This window comes from Rhinatrema bivittatum, chromosome 1 (assembly GCF_901001135.1).
Source record: "Rhinatrema bivittatum chromosome 1, aRhiBiv1.1, whole genome shotgun sequence".
Classification (NCBI taxonomy): domain Eukaryota; kingdom Metazoa; phylum Chordata; class Amphibia; order Gymnophiona; family Rhinatrematidae; genus Rhinatrema; species Rhinatrema bivittatum.
This window is the reverse complement of record NC_042615.1, coordinates 712,241,088-712,256,674: the sequence shown is the minus strand read 5'-3', so window position 1 is coordinate 712,256,674 and position 15,587 is coordinate 712,241,088. Positions and strand designations below refer to the sequence as shown.

General features: G+C 43.0%; 1 protein-coding gene and 1 long non-coding RNA gene across 2 annotated transcripts in view; one reads left to right on the top strand and one right to left on the bottom strand.

Annotated features, from left to right (window-relative positions):
- The window catches only part of IPO11 (importin 11), a 1,257,051-nt gene that overhangs the window by 61,207 nt on the left and 1,180,257 nt on the right, over positions 1-15,587 (top strand). The window lies entirely within an intron of this gene.
- LOC115075739 lies at positions 12,663-13,372 on the bottom strand. Its single transcript, XR_003852590.1, has 3 exons — positions 13,290-13,372; positions 13,027-13,130; positions 12,663-12,833 (listed from the first exon to the last, which is right to left on the bottom strand). It is a non-coding gene; the product is annotated as an uncharacterized LOC115075739 (long non-coding RNA).

Here is a 15,587-nt window from a genome sequence, read left to right as displayed (position 1 = left end):
AGAACCTTCACCAAGATCATGGTGGTAGTGGCGGCAACACTAAGAAAAGAAGGAATCCTGTACATCCTTACCTGGATGATTGGCTGATCAGGGCAAAGTCCCCGGAGGAGAGTCATCAGGCGACCTCCAGGGTCAAGACCTGCTGCAGGAACTCAGGTGGGTTGTCAACACAGCCAAGAGCTCCCTACAACCCTCCCAGTCACTAGAATACTTGGGAGTCCGATTCGATACCAAGCAGGACAAGGTCTTCCTTCCCCTCCAAGGAGAAGGAAACTGATGGCTCAGCTGTGAAAACTGATGGGCCTATGTTCGCCCCAAGGTATGGGACTACCTTCAGCTCCTCTGCCTCATGATGTCAACCCTGGAACTCGTTCCATGGGCAAGGGCCTACATGCAACTGTTACAGCGCTCCCTACTGTCACAATGGAATTCAACGTCCCAGAATTACTCCATCCACCTCCAGTTACCAGCAGAGGTCCGGAAGCAGCTTCAGTGGTGGCTACAGGAAGACCACCTGAGCAAAGGAGTAAACCTGTCCCCACTGAACTGGACTTTGCTCACCATGGATGCGAACCTGCGAAGGTGGGGACCCCACTGTCAGGGCCCAATGGCCCAGGGACAATGGAATGAGGAAGAGGCAGGATGGAACATAAACCGCCTGGAAGCTCGAACAGTCAGGCTAGCCTGCCTATGATTCAGTCACAGACTCTGGGGCGAGACAGTCAGTCATGTCCGACAATGCCACAACCGTGGCCTACATCAACCGCCAGGGAGGAACCAAGAGTCAGCAGGTGTCCCTGGAAATAGACCCTCTCATAGCGTGGACGGAACTAAACCTGCAAGGGATTTCAGCCTCCCACATAGCGGGAAAAGACCACGTCTCTGCGGACTACCTCAGCAGAGAGAGCCTAGACCCAGGGGAATGGACGCTGTCGACCACAGCCTTCCAACTAATAGTAAATCGCTGGGGACTCCCAGCCATGGACCTTCAGGCAACTGTAAATGATCCTTTGGGCAGTCATGCAAGTCTCTAGAACCTATTCCAACGCCCAAGTTCTTCAGCCGCAGACGAGAACCACAGTCCTGGGGAATCTATGCTCTCATCCAGACCTGGCCACAGGAAGCCCTACTGTATGCCTTCCCTCCATGGCCACTAATGGGCAGGGTCATCTGCAAGATAGAACACCACAGGGGACTAGTCCTCCTAGTGGCCCCGGACTGGCCAAGAAGACCATGGTACGCAGACATGCGAAGATTACTTGCGGGGAACCCTCTGTGCCTACTTCCACACAGGGACCTTCTCCGACAGGGTCCAATCCTCCATGAAGATCCGATTCAATTCTCTCTTACAGTCTTGCCCTTGAGAGAACTCGCCTGAAGAAGAACAGCTACTCCAAGGAAGTGACTGACACCCTACTTTGAGCACACAAATTCTCCACATCTCTGGCTTACATACGGATCTGGAGAGTATTTGAAGCCTGGTGTGAGGACCGTGGGCTCCTTCTGCGAACATTCAAAATTCCTGCAGGATGGTTTGACGAAAGGGTTGTTCCTCAACTCTCTCAAGATTCAAGTTGCCGCCCTGACCTGCTTCAGAGCCAAAGTGGAGGGCATCAACCCATCCAGATGTCTCTCTCTTCCTGAAAGGAGTCAAACAAATCCAACCACCCCTAAAGTGGCCGGTGCCCCTCTGGAATCTCAATCTAGTCCTAGCAGGAACTTCCTTCAGACCAACACACAGCCTGTCACTACGGCTCCTGACCTTGAAAACAGCCTTCTTGGTGGCAATATGTTCGGCTCGTCGCATCTCTGAACTTCAAACACTATGCTGTTGGGAACCATTCCTTATGTTCACACCCGGAGCCATACAGCTGCGCACTGTCCCCTCCTTTCTACCGAAAGTGGTTTCTCAGTTTCATCTGAACCAAACCATATCGCTACCATCTCCAGACAAACATAAGGACTCTGAAGACTCATGCCTCCTTCGCCATCTTAATGTCGCAGACTCCTTGTCCGATACCTGGAAAGATCAGAACCTGTATGAAAGATGGACTACCTATTCGTCTTTCACAGCGAGAAGAAACAAGGGGAAGCGGCCTCACGGGCCACCATAGCCCGCTGGATCAAAGAAGTAATCAAGGCAGGTTACGTAGAGGCAGGGAAGCCCTTGCCTCTATCAGTTAAAGCTCATTCGACGAGGGCCCAGGCAGTATCCTGGGCGGAAACCAAGCTGCTGTTGCCCACCGAGATCTGTCGAGTGGATGTCCAGGCACAGGTGGACACAGACTTTGCAAGGGCAATACTAAGTGGGCCATGGGCAGCCTCCCACCCTGTCCGGGAGTAGCTTTTGTACATCCCATTGGGCCTGAGTCCATCTGGCTACATGCTAGGAAATGGAGAAATACTTACCTGATAATTTCATTTTCCTTATTGTAGACAGATGGACTCAGCATCCCGCCCACAGCTGCCCCACAATTCAAGAACCTCGAGACTAAAACAAGTACGGGTAAGCCATGTATTACCTCTAGTTCAGGACACCCACAGTTTGCCGGGTATCAGCGTTAATCGGTTGAGTGCACAGATGGTCTCCAGTTTTGGAAATCAGTTGAACCAGTCCTAGTTAACCAAGTTAATCAAGTTATCAAGACACATATATCCAGAATAGCTTTTCGAGGAGAATACTGAAGAGCTAAGCTACCTGCACAGGTATATGTAGAGTGACATCAGCTTTGAAATATGACTCCATCTCCCACCTGCTATCAGGAGAGCACAATACCCATTGGTCCTGAGTCCATCTGTCTACACTAAGGAAAACGAAATTATCAGGTAAGTAATTTCCCCATTCCAGGGACATGTATTAAGGTGCACATGTGTACCTTATATTTTCAAAACGTATGCACATAGATGACATGTCAATAATGCACCTAACTGTACATATCCTTGCTTTCCTTAAAGGTAAGCATGTATGATTACATGCATAGCAATCCAATTTTCAAGCACAAGTACATTTATTCGAAAATCATCTTGTTCTGTGAGGGATTTCAGGTATATGTTACCTTTTCAGTTTGGAAGCTTTACCCTGATAAGTGTAAAAGTGTTGGCAAACCAGTGGCATCAAACTTCACCTGGGTGTGCCATACCATCCGCTTGGTATAACCAACCATCCCTGTCCTCCCCTTTAACTAATAACCACTGTATTCCGTATGCATGCAAGTTGCTTTATTCAGTGGATGAAAACAACCACAGCAATATTATTCAAACTTACATGAAATGAAAATTTTACACATTAGCATAACATACTTTAACCATTCAACCCCGGGATGGCTGGCACTAACATTTTTGCTGCTCTGTGTGAAAATTTTCTGTGCTGCCCCCCCCCCCATTCTATTTTTAATATCACAGAATTTTGCTTTTCTCCAATAACCAACACACTGTAGAAACGGTCAGTCTCACATTCTGTCCCAGGCCCCCTTTTGTCGTAAAAAAAAAAAAAAAAAAAAAAAGCGCTGCTCCTTCCGGAAATCCAAAATGTCAAAATTGACCCGCTCCCAGAAAACTTTTACCCCATCTACAAGTCCAAGGTTTCTAAATTGTGCAGGAATGATCCCTAGGTGCTCCTGCTTCACCTACCAGTACATAAAATTGGTGCCGGCTGGGCTCTATAGCTAGCACCAGTTTGTTGTGCAGAAAAACATGCACTGCTTTGGTGCCACCCAGAAAACCCTGCAAAAAAATACTTGGAACCCATATAGTATTAAGCCTATTGTAACATGTTTGGTGTGGTTTTGGCCCTTGGAAAGCTTTGAGAAAACTGAATGACAGCAATATAGTAAAATTCCCATACCACAACAGTAGTACCTGCAAGCACTCAAACAGGAACAAACCTATCCATGAAAATGCTAATGTTATACCAGGCCCTAAAACACCTGTTAGGAAAGTAGAATAAACCAATCTGCTCTAAATTCCTATATAGAAACTACACATTAGCAGAATACCTTACCTCATTTACACATGAACTCAGACAGACTCTCACCAAATACAGAATGAAGAGACCATAAAGTATAGATAGAAATGTATAGATAGAAACTGAACTAGAAACTGCAATAAGCCAGATTCTGTATGCAATGAAGCAATGGAAAAAGAGAAACATCACCAGTCCTCCTAAAGCAAACAATAAAATAAAAAAAATATAAATCATATTAAACCATTCTAATAGAATATTGCCAAACAAATGACAAATAGGATAACATCCAATAATTAGGAACTCAAACAGTTTTTTAAAAATTTCAAAATAGCAATAAAATATTTCAAAATAGCAGACAAATCAACATCTAATAATTTAAAACAAGAAATGAGAAGGCAGGGTATTTTTCCTACCTGAAAACATTTGATTTCCAGTCACCCTGAATTGGTTGTGGCTTGGTAGGGGTGGCATTACCTTTTTTCACATCCCCCTTCCTCCACTCCCAAAAGCAGGCTCCCGTTCACTCACTCACACGCGCGCGCAGGCTCCCATTCGCACGTGTGCATTCACACCCTCATAGGCAAGCTCCCATTCGCCCAAAAATCTCTCCTAGGCAGACTCATTCACACCCATCAACCCTCCCACCTCAGGCAGGCTCCCTTTTATAACCAACCCACCAATCCCAGGCAGATTCCTTTTCACAACCAACCCACCCACCCATCCCAGGCAGGTTGCCTTTCATATCTACTCATCCCTGCGATGTTGGGCTATTTCCTGTGACACTTGCTGGCTCTTGGTTCCGCTTTGCGATCGATGTAAGTCACTGTAGTCACATTGACTGACATTATATGTACCACTCGAGCCTGCAAGTGGTTGATGAATTGCAAGCATGTCAACCAAATAGCACAGGCTTCCAGCTGATGGTTGCTCCAGAGGTACTCCTCTATACTCCAGTTCCCCTGCGCTGTCAGCTCCCGACAGTAAGCGCATAGAACTGCGGGCTCTGTTTTGCCGGGAGCTGTCTCTGTGAGTGTCTCTGGGTGAGAGAGATGGATGAATATCACCTGTTATGGATCTTGGGTGTCAAACTGCATATCGTGAGGTATTGGATATTTCTATAAATCTCAGGAAGATGGACCAGATGTTTATATTCCATGGTGGGAGGGTGAACCAGCGTCACGAGCTACCATAGCCCGCTGGATTAAGAAGGTTATCATTGCCATGTATGTGGATGCTGAGCAGCCATTGCCTAGTCAGGTTAGCGCTCATTCCACTAGGGCTCAGGCAGTGTCATGGGCAAAGATTAGATGGTTGCCTCCCATCAAGATTTGCTGAGATACGACGTGGATTTTTTCTTACACAACTTCCGGGCATTATTGCCTGAATGTGCAAGCTTGGGAGGTTGCAGCCTTTGTGCGTGTGGTATGATCGGACCGTAGGCAGCCACCCACCTTGTTTGGGAGTAGGTGTGGATTAACCTGTGTGAATACAGAAAGGATAAATGACTACTTATCTGATAATTTCCTTCTCTTTAATGAGGACAGGTTAATCCATCTTCCCGCCCTTAGCTGCTGGATGGTGATGCTGTTGTCATCCTGAGTGGTTGTGTTTCTAGGGATTACTGGTAAGTGTTAAATCCTGTCCCTAGGTTAATAATATTACACTCCTTGTCTGATTTTAGAGGTTTTTTTCTGTTTACTGATTGTTTTAATGGTTGTCTTAATGGTTATGATCATGTATTCTTTAGTTGTGCACATTTGGCTTTTGCAGTGAATACAGGTGAGCTGATGTCTGTGAAGGGGTTTATATACCGTGGCGTCAGCTTTGCTCACATGCATAACCCACTGGTGTGGATTAACCTGGCCACATTAAAGGAAATTATCAGGTAAGTAATAATTTCTCCTTTTTTGAAGGAGTAACCTAGTGGTTAAAGCTGCGGGCTACAAACCAGGGAAACCAGAATTCAAATCTACTACTGCTCCTTGTGAACTCAGGCAAGTCACTTCACCCTCCATTGCCTCAAGTACAAATTTAGATTGTGAGCCCTCTGGGGACAGGGAAGTAGCTATGATACTTGAATGTAATCCGCTTTGAAGTGCCAAAAGCAGAATTATAAATTACATTAAAAAATAAAAAAACTCCACCTCCCTATATCCATAATCTGGCTGTCTGCCAAACCCAGTCTGTGGTCTAGGGATGAAGCCCCAGTGTGGAAGGAATGGGTGCCAACATTATTAGGCTTACCCCAATTACTTCTAGACTTTTGTTGAGTATTCTGTTGAATTGGAAATGGGACAGAGCACACCCATCCCAGTGTTTTAGAAAGACCTAGCCCTGGGCTGCACCTTTATGTATTCCATCACTGCCACCATTGCTCCCAGTCTTGCAAGAGGATCTTGCAAGACTGGGAAACTGGGCATCCAAATAGCAGGTGGCAGTTAATGTGGACAAGTGCAAAGTGATGCACAAACTGTAGGGAAGAGGAACCCAAATTATAGTTACATGATGCAAGATTCTACATTGGCAGTCACTATCCAGGAAAAAGATCTAGATATGTTGAAATCCTCTGTCCAGTGTGTGGCAGTGGGTAAGAAAGGAAATAGAATGCTTGGAATTATTAGGAAAGGAATGGAGATTAAAACAGAGAATATTTTAAAATCTCTGTATTACTCCATGGTTTGACTGCACCTTGAAATCTGTGTGCAGTTCTGGGCACGGCATCTAAAAAAAAAAAGATATAGCGGAATTTGCAAAGTTACAGAGAAGGGCGACCAAAATGATAAAGGCAATGAAATGTGTTCTCAGCAAGCCTGTTCCACACCTCCATTTTCTCCTTCATAAGGCTTTCATGGTTGTGTGTGTGGCCCATCCATATTTCACTTTCCATGCTCTCCATCTACGATACCCCAGTGTTTTTTAAGCCCCAATGCCACCCCTCTCCCACCCACATATTCACTTTCTACCCCAACCATACTTCTTGACAAATCTTGGGAAAGTCTGTGGTTCTGTGTGGTGAATACTGTGACATCTGACAACCAGAGTGATGCCTCATGATGCAGCAAGCCACCCAATATCTGTTGCAACCATTCTGCTCTGTGAATGGTTGAATTTGCTCTTAGTTGTGCCATTAGATTCTTTGCCTGTGTCTCAGGAACTTCTGCAGCTTTTGCAGCTTAGCCAGAAATGGGAGTTTCCTGTGGCTGTGTGGCTAACAAGTCCCAAATGTAGCATCCCATTTTGCTTTTGTGTGGGAGAGCTGGACAGTACTGCCTTCTTGCGCTCCTTCCTCTGTGATGTGGGTGCTGAGAAACCAAATGTGACTTGCCTGGAGGACTTGATGCAAAATTTTCACTTGTTGCCTGGAGCTTTTGGGGCCTTTTTTTTGCCTTTTGGCATCAACTCTTGATTTTCTCTGGTGATTTATTTTGTTGGCATGACAGGGACGACATGACCAAGATGTGGATCTGATTGGAGGAGAAGGGGCTGCATAGGTCTTTGTGTTGGCTATCTTTGGTGATGGTAGCAGTGCCTGATTGGGATCTGCCATTGTGCTAGGAAGTCCATAAGACAATAAAGGTTGAGGCCATGTTGGAAGGAGGAGCATGTACTGGGTTGGTGGAGACCATCTTGGAAAAGGATGGATGCCCATGTGTTGAGATGGTGGTAATCATTGCAAGTAATGCGATCCGCTTTGGGACTGGCCTTTCTGTCAAATAAATGCACTTCCTATAGCTGGAGAGAGGTGTAGGGCCATAGGCCTGGTCCTGCCTTCTAACGATGGGCTGGGAAATGACATACATGGGGGCCAACTGGCAGTCATACAGATGTTCCCTGGAGGTGGGAGGGAGCATGGAGTTAAGGAGGCAGGATTGGGAGCTAGAGCCTGTGGCTAGTGGCGTAGTGTATTGTTGAAACCTGTTTTACTTGTTTGAGTGGAGTGGTGCCCCTCAGGTGGTGGCTGATCTCAAGTGCACCTTCCCAGATGCTTGATTTCTTTGGCTGTAGCAGCTATTGGGCAGAGGCCTTGGAGCAGAAACTGAAAGAATTGGAAGAGGAGCAGAGAAGAAGCAAGCAGAAGTCCTCACCTGGGTTAGTAAGGTAAAATTGTGTTTGCTCTCAGATGGGGCTTCTACCCTAAGCCACATGTTGGTTTCTCAGCTCACTGCGTTTTACGGCTTTTGCGAGCTAGCCCAGCACCAAATGGGATCTCTTGGGATCCCCTGCAGCTCCTTCAGTGATTTAATCATTTGTGCTGCCTTGAACATTTGCCTATATTGCTGCTCCCTTCCCCATTACCTTTATTCCTAGATGGCAGCTTCTATTAAGTGTCCTATGCCTCAGCGGAGGCTGGGCGTTCTGAATTAGTATATATATAGATCCCACACATTTAAAGGGAAGAATTAGCCACCTGCCCTTTCGAAGGAAACTGAGCACAGAAAATTGCCAGAGCTATACAAGCTGCAGCATTAATTGGTAGGCACAGCTAAAGTAGTGTAAGGCTGTATTAAGAGAGCAGATTTTCTTCACTTTTGTGGGCTCTTTGAAAGTGAGAGCTTCTGAGGCAAAACTTACAGGAAGTCTGGGAAATAACTTACTTTGACTTCTAGCCTGGCATTTCAGGCAGCAATTTGTGATGGATATGCAGCAATAACATTGGTACGTTAGGTCCAGTGCCCCCCCAATTGGCCCAGAATTGGAGAGATCAGAGGGCAATAGGGACGAAGTAGCATGCCTGCCTTTGTAGCTGATACATTAATTCGGGTCATATAAGGTATCAGTAATGCCAGATGCTTGTTAGGGTTAAGAAACTGGGCAGCAGATTAGGTAAGAACATAAGACTTGCCATACTGGGCCAGACCAAGGGTCCATCAAGCCCAGCATCCTGTTTCCAACAGTGGCCAATCCAGGTCACAAGTACCTGGCAGGATCCCAAGGGGTGGATAGATTCCAAGCTGCTTATCCCAAGAATAAGCAGTGGATATCTGCAACTCCACCTTAATAATGGTTTATGGACTTTTCCTTCAGGAACTTGTCAAACCATTTTTTAATGTAGCTGTATTAATAGCTTTCCTCCACATCCTCTGGCAATGAATTCCAGAGCTTAATTATGTATTGAATAAAAAAGCTACCATTTAAAGGTAAACTTTTTGTTCAGGGAGAAATTGGAGAAACTTGTCAAAGATCTGGGTGAATTGAAACCCCAGAGGCTGCTGTAAGATAGAGGTAGAAGTGGAGCAAAGGCGGGTTTTCCCAAGGCACATCTAAAGGATAGGGGACTACATAGATCAGGATGACCGCAAAGAAGTAACCAGAGAGTCAGGCCATTGGTAAAGTTCCAGCTTTTCGAGGCAACAGGTGGGTGCCAGGGAGAGTAGCACTCAGAGACCAACAGCAGGAAAAAGCTCATAAACAATGCTTGCTGGGGCATCTCCTCACACTCAGTTGTAGAGGATGCCAACAAAGTTCTGTGAGAAATTGGCTGAAATCACAGGAGACCGATGAATTTTGGATGTGATAAGGCAAAGATACATACTAGAGTTAAGGGTGCCGATAAAAGACACATTTGTGATGTCCCCATGCAATATGAAAAAGAACAGAGCCGTTCAGGAAAGCATTCAAAAGCTCATCCAATTAGACATAGAAGTACCATATCCAGAAGCTGAATGAGGAAAAGAATGATGATCTATTTATTTTGTAGTTCCCCAAAAGAAGGGAGCATTTCACACAGTACTGTACTTGAAGGCGGTAAACATATCTCTAAAGCTACAACATTTCTGCATGGAGTCATTGAGAATGATCATAGCATCAGGAAGAGAGGATTTCTGTTCTTTGTAGATCTATCTGAAGCATATCTGCATATCCCCTCTAGAGAAAAGCATCAATAATTCTTGTGCTTTGCGATAATGATGAAACACTATCAATTCAACGCTTTGCCCTTTGGCTTGGCAACAGTACTCAGGACTTTTATGAAGGTGATGGCGGTGGTAGCAGCCTCCTTGCAGAAGGAAGGGGTCATCAGAGTTCATATCTGGACAGTTGGCTAATCAGAACCAATTCTTTCCAGAAGGGTGGTCAGGCAACAGGAAGGGTCATGCAGGTGCTACAGAAGTTGGGCTGGGTGATGAATAAAGCCAAGAGACACCTAAAGCCCTCTTAGACACAAGTCTATCTGGGAGCCCAGTTTGACATGGAAAAAGGAAAGGCATATATAACGAATGAGAGAATCAAGCTGCATGAACAAGTGAAGAAGATGCTGGCCACAGTAGCTGCACACACTTAGACATATTTACAAGTACTAGGCTCAGTGGCAGTGGCAATTGAGCTGGTACCATGGGCAAGGATCCATATGTGCCCCTTACAGATGAGCATCTTGTCTACATGTTACCTCCATAGTCAGGACTTTGAGAAGACCCTGTCCTTTAAAGGACAAGGCAAGAGGAGCCTTGCATGGTGGCTAGTAAAATCCAACTTGAAAAAAGGAATCAGCCTTGAACCCCACTGACCACAGATGCAAGTAGGGCATGGTGGGGAGTTCACTGTGAGAGTCTGGTAGAACAAGATTAGTGGTCCTAGTTGGAAGCAGAGTATTCGATAAACAGACTAGAGATTCAAATGATCAGACTGACACTGAAAAGCTTTCTACCTAGAGTAGGGGGCAAAGCAGTCAGAATATTGTAAGACTATGCCACGGTAGTGTCCTATGTAAACAAACAGCGCAGTACAAGATACCCGCAGGTTGCAAGAGAAACAGAACTACTAATGAACTGGATAGAAACACATCTACAGAATATTTTGACAACCTATATAACAGGAATGGACAACATGCAAGCAGACTTCTTAAGCATACAAATGCTAGACCCAGAAGAATGGGAACTAGCAGACAAAGCTTTCATCCAAATGGTGAGCAGATGGGGCCACCCACAATGGGGACCACACAAGATCACCAAAGCCAAGCACATCTTCAGTCAAAGAAGTGGATACCAAAGGAAAGGATTCATTAGCACAATGATGTTTCATGTATTTCCACCCTGCCCAATGGTGAGAAGGGTACTGAGAGAGATTGCAGACGATCTGGATTTGGTAATTCTGATAGTCCCAGGTGGGCAAGGCGCCCATGGTTTGCAGCCTTAGCCAGGCTCAAGGTAAGGGAGTACTTAAGATTCAACCTTATAAAAGGACCCAACTCCATTTTATCTTATGGCCTGGCTATTGAAAATGAAAAGAGTGCACAAGAGGGGATTTTAAAGTCAAGAATATCAACCCTGTTAAAAACTAGGAAGGTTTCCACCTTGCTCACATACATTAAGATAAGAACATAAGAAATTTCCATGCTGGGTCAGACCAAGGGTCCATCAAGCCCAGCACCCTGTATCCAATGGAGGCCAAACCTGTCAATTATCCAAACACTAAGAAGATCCCATGTTACTGATGCAATTAATAGCAGTGGCTATTCCCTAAGTAAACTTGATTAATAGCCGTTAATGGACTTCTCCTCCAAGAACTTATCCAAACCTTTTTTGAACCCAGCTACACTAACTGCACTAACCACATCCTCTGGCAACAAATTCCAGAGCTTTATTGTGCGTTGAGTGAAAAAGAATTTTCTCTGATTAGTCTTAAATGTGCTACTTGCTAACTTCATGGAATGCCCCCTAGTCCTTCTATTATTCGAAAGTGTAAATAACCGAGTCACATCTACTCGTTCAAGACCTCTCATGATCTTAAAGACCTTTATCATATCCCCCCTCAGCCGTCTCTTCTCCAAGCTGAACAGCCCTAATCTCTTCAGCCTTTCCTCATAGGGGAGCTGTTCCATCCCCTTTATCATTTTGGTTGCCCTTCTCTGTACCTTTTCCATCGCAACTATATCTTTTTTGAGATGCGGCGACCAGAATTGTACACAGTATTCAAGGTGTGGTCTCACCATGGAGCAATATAGAGGCATTATGACATTTTCTGTTTTATTAACCATTCCCTTCCTAATAATTCCTAACATTCTGTTTGCTTTTTTGACTGCTGCAGCACACTGAGCCAACGATTTTAAAGTATTATCCACTATGATGCCTAGATCCTTTTCCTGGGTGCTAGCTCCTAATATGGAACCTAACATCGTGTAACTACAGAAGGGTTATTTTTCCCTATATGCAACACCTTGCATTTGTCCACATTAAATTTCATCTGCCATTTGGATGCCCAATCTTCCAGTCTTGCAAGGTCCTCCTGTAATGTATCACAGTCTGCCTGTGATTTAACTACGCTGAATAATTTTGTGTCATCTGCAAATTTGATAACGTCACTCGTCTTATTCCTTTCCAGATCATTTATATATATATATATATATATATATATATATATATATATATATATATATAAACAAATTTCCCAACAAATTCTTGTTAGGATATAAAGCACTGTTGTAACATGTAATAAAATGTTTCAAAGGATATGGCTATTTTTAATCCTATAAAAATTTATTTATGATTACAAACAAATGTATGTTTTACAAATTATGAGATACAATTGACTAAAAACCTCACCACAAACCTTAATATTTATAAACCCTCCATCCTATTCTAATATAACCCTCAAGCTGACCCTGATTAGTTAAATAATCCCCCCTCTGTCATTGACGTTAAAGCAGATCAATGGAAAAGATACACCACTTAGTACATCAACTATCTTCAATGTTGTATCTTCAATCACATTCCTTAATAAACAGTTTAATCGACTACTAGTGGTGTATGTCCTTTAGATGTCATTACATCCCATCCCGACAAGGTCCTCGTTTCGCCAAGATTGGCTTCTTCAGGGGAATACTTTAATTATGGCCAAAACGTCAATGGAAACACATGACTTTCATCATTTATATCTGAAACATAAAACTCATGTAAGGTCAAAACTACACTTACCCTCTAATCCCTAAATACTTATTAATTAATCACATACATCCCCATAATAATACCCCTCCCACCTATCAACCTTTCCATACATAATAGAACTTCAATTAAATAAATTTTACCATTAAGAATTCAAGAAAGCATTACCCTAATACCCCCTCCTACCTGCACTCTAAGCGGAGAGGATACAGGACAATACACATCCCATTCACTCTGGCTCAATGGCTCCTATGTTTTATGTGTGAATTCTCCCGAATGTGAATGTGAACCTATATAACGATTTCAGAAGAATGAACATTTATTCAAATTTCAATATGTCATTTAAAGAAATAAAATTCATATATTAATATTTCAAAATATGTAAATCCAATGTTTTTTGTCTGGTATAATCTTATGAATCAACCACTGAGACACCCCTGTGTTATTACCTCTATGCCGCCTCTTCGTTCCCTCCACACATGCTCCTAATCATGAACGCTCCGTTCCCGGTTTCAAACGTATCACCACATCTGCAAAAACCACAGAACGTCAACCCTCACTCCTCCTAAAAACATATTAAGCTTACCCCAACTACTCTGCTTACCAACAAATAAACTTCATAAAGTACCTTATGTTGATGTACTAAGTGGTGTATCTTTTCCATTGATCTGCTTTAACGTCAATGACAGAGGGGGGATTATTTAACTAATCAGGGTCAGCTTGAGGGTTATATTAGAATAGGATGGAGGGTTTATAAATATTAAGGTTTGTGGTGAGGTTTTTAGTCAATTGTATCTCATAATTTGTAAAACATACATTTGTTTGTAATCATAAATAAATTTTTATAGGATTAAAAATAGCCATATCCTTTGAAACATTTTATTACATGTTACAACAGTGCTTTATATCCTAACAAGAATTTGTTGGGAAATTTGTTGGTATATAAGCCTTAGCACTAGGGAAGACATTATTGCCAAATAATTTTTTGGTTTGCTATATATATATATATATATATATATATATATATATATTGAAAAGCACCGGTCCAAGTACGGATCTCTGAGGCACTCCACTGTTTACCCTTTTCCACTGAGAAAATTGACCATTTAGTCCTACTCTCTGTTTCCTGTCTTTTAACCAGTTTGTCATCCACGAAAGGACATCGCCTCCTATCCCATGACTTTTTAGTTTACGTAGAAGCCTCTCATGAGGGACTTTGTCAAACGCCTTCTGAAAATCCAAATACACTACATCTACCGGTTCACCTATATCCACATGTTTATTAACCCCTTGAAAAAAATGAAGCAGATTTGTTAGGCAAGACTTCCCTTGGGTAAATCCGTATATGCTCTACGATTTTGATCTTGAGAATAGTTTCCACTATTTTTCCTGGCACTGAAGTTAGGCTCACTGGTCTGTAGTTACCCGGATCGCCCCTGGAGCCTTTTTTAAATATTGGGGTTACATTGGCCACCCTCCAGTCTTCAGGTACAATGGATGATTTTAATGATAGATTACAAATTTTAACTAATAGATCAGAAATTTCATTTTTTAGTTCCTTTAGTACCCTAGGATGCATACCATCCAGTCCAGGTGATTTGCTACTCTTTAGTTTGTCAATCTGGCCTACTACATCTTCCAGGTTCACAGTGATTTCGTTCAGTTTGTCTGACTCATCACCCCTGAAAACCACCTCCGGAACTGGTATCTCCCCAACATCCTCATTAGTAACACGGAAGCAAAGAATTCATTTAGTCTTTCTGCAATGGCCTTATCTTCCCTAAGAGCCCCTTTAACCCCTCGGTCATCTAATGGTCCAACCGACTCCCTCGCAGGTTTCTTGCTTTGGATATATTTTAAAAAGTTTTTATGAGTTTTTGCCTCAATGGCCAACTTCATTTCAAATTCTCTCTTTGCCTGCCTTATCAATGTTTTACACTTAACTTGACAATGCTTATGTTTTATCCTATTTTCTTCAGATGGATCCTTCTTCCAATTTTTGAAGGATGATTTTTTTGGCTAAAATAGCCTCTTTCACCTCACCTTTTAACCATGATGGTGATCGTTTTGCCTTCCTTCCACCTTTCTTAATGCGTGGAATACATATGGACTGTGCCTCTAGGATTGTATTTTTAAACAGTGCCTCTAGGATTGTATTTTTAAAAAGTGTTCACCTTTGAAAGGTAGTGTAAGTATGAGAAAATAATGCTACGTAAAGTAGAGATTGCCACTATTTTATAATTCTCTAGGCCAGTCATTGAGAGTCCAAAAAACAGCCATTACATGCTACAGGGGACAAGTCAAGGGGATCTCCCTAGGATCACAATCAGATATAGTCTGCTTCCTGAGAAGAGCAAAGCATGTGCATCTGTCAATAAGACTGCTGGTACTGCCATTGAACTTATGGTAAACTTGGTACTAAAAATGTTAGCAAAAGCCCCCTTTGAACCTCTGTTATAAAATCTATTGAAACCAGACTTATCTTTAAAGGTCTCAATATCTTCATAATGAAATCTCACATCTACAAGATTTCATTATGAAGATATTTGGACTTTTAAAGATAGTCTGGTTTCATTAGGTTTTATAGCATAGAAAAATTTAAAAAATCAATATTTCATTGTGGCGCCCTGATTATATAAAAAGGGCATAAGCATGATGGTGTATTTGCTACATGAAATAATGAGCAAATATTTTTCTTTGGTATGAAGGAGCCTAACAAAAAATTCAATCACTGCACATTTAATGGA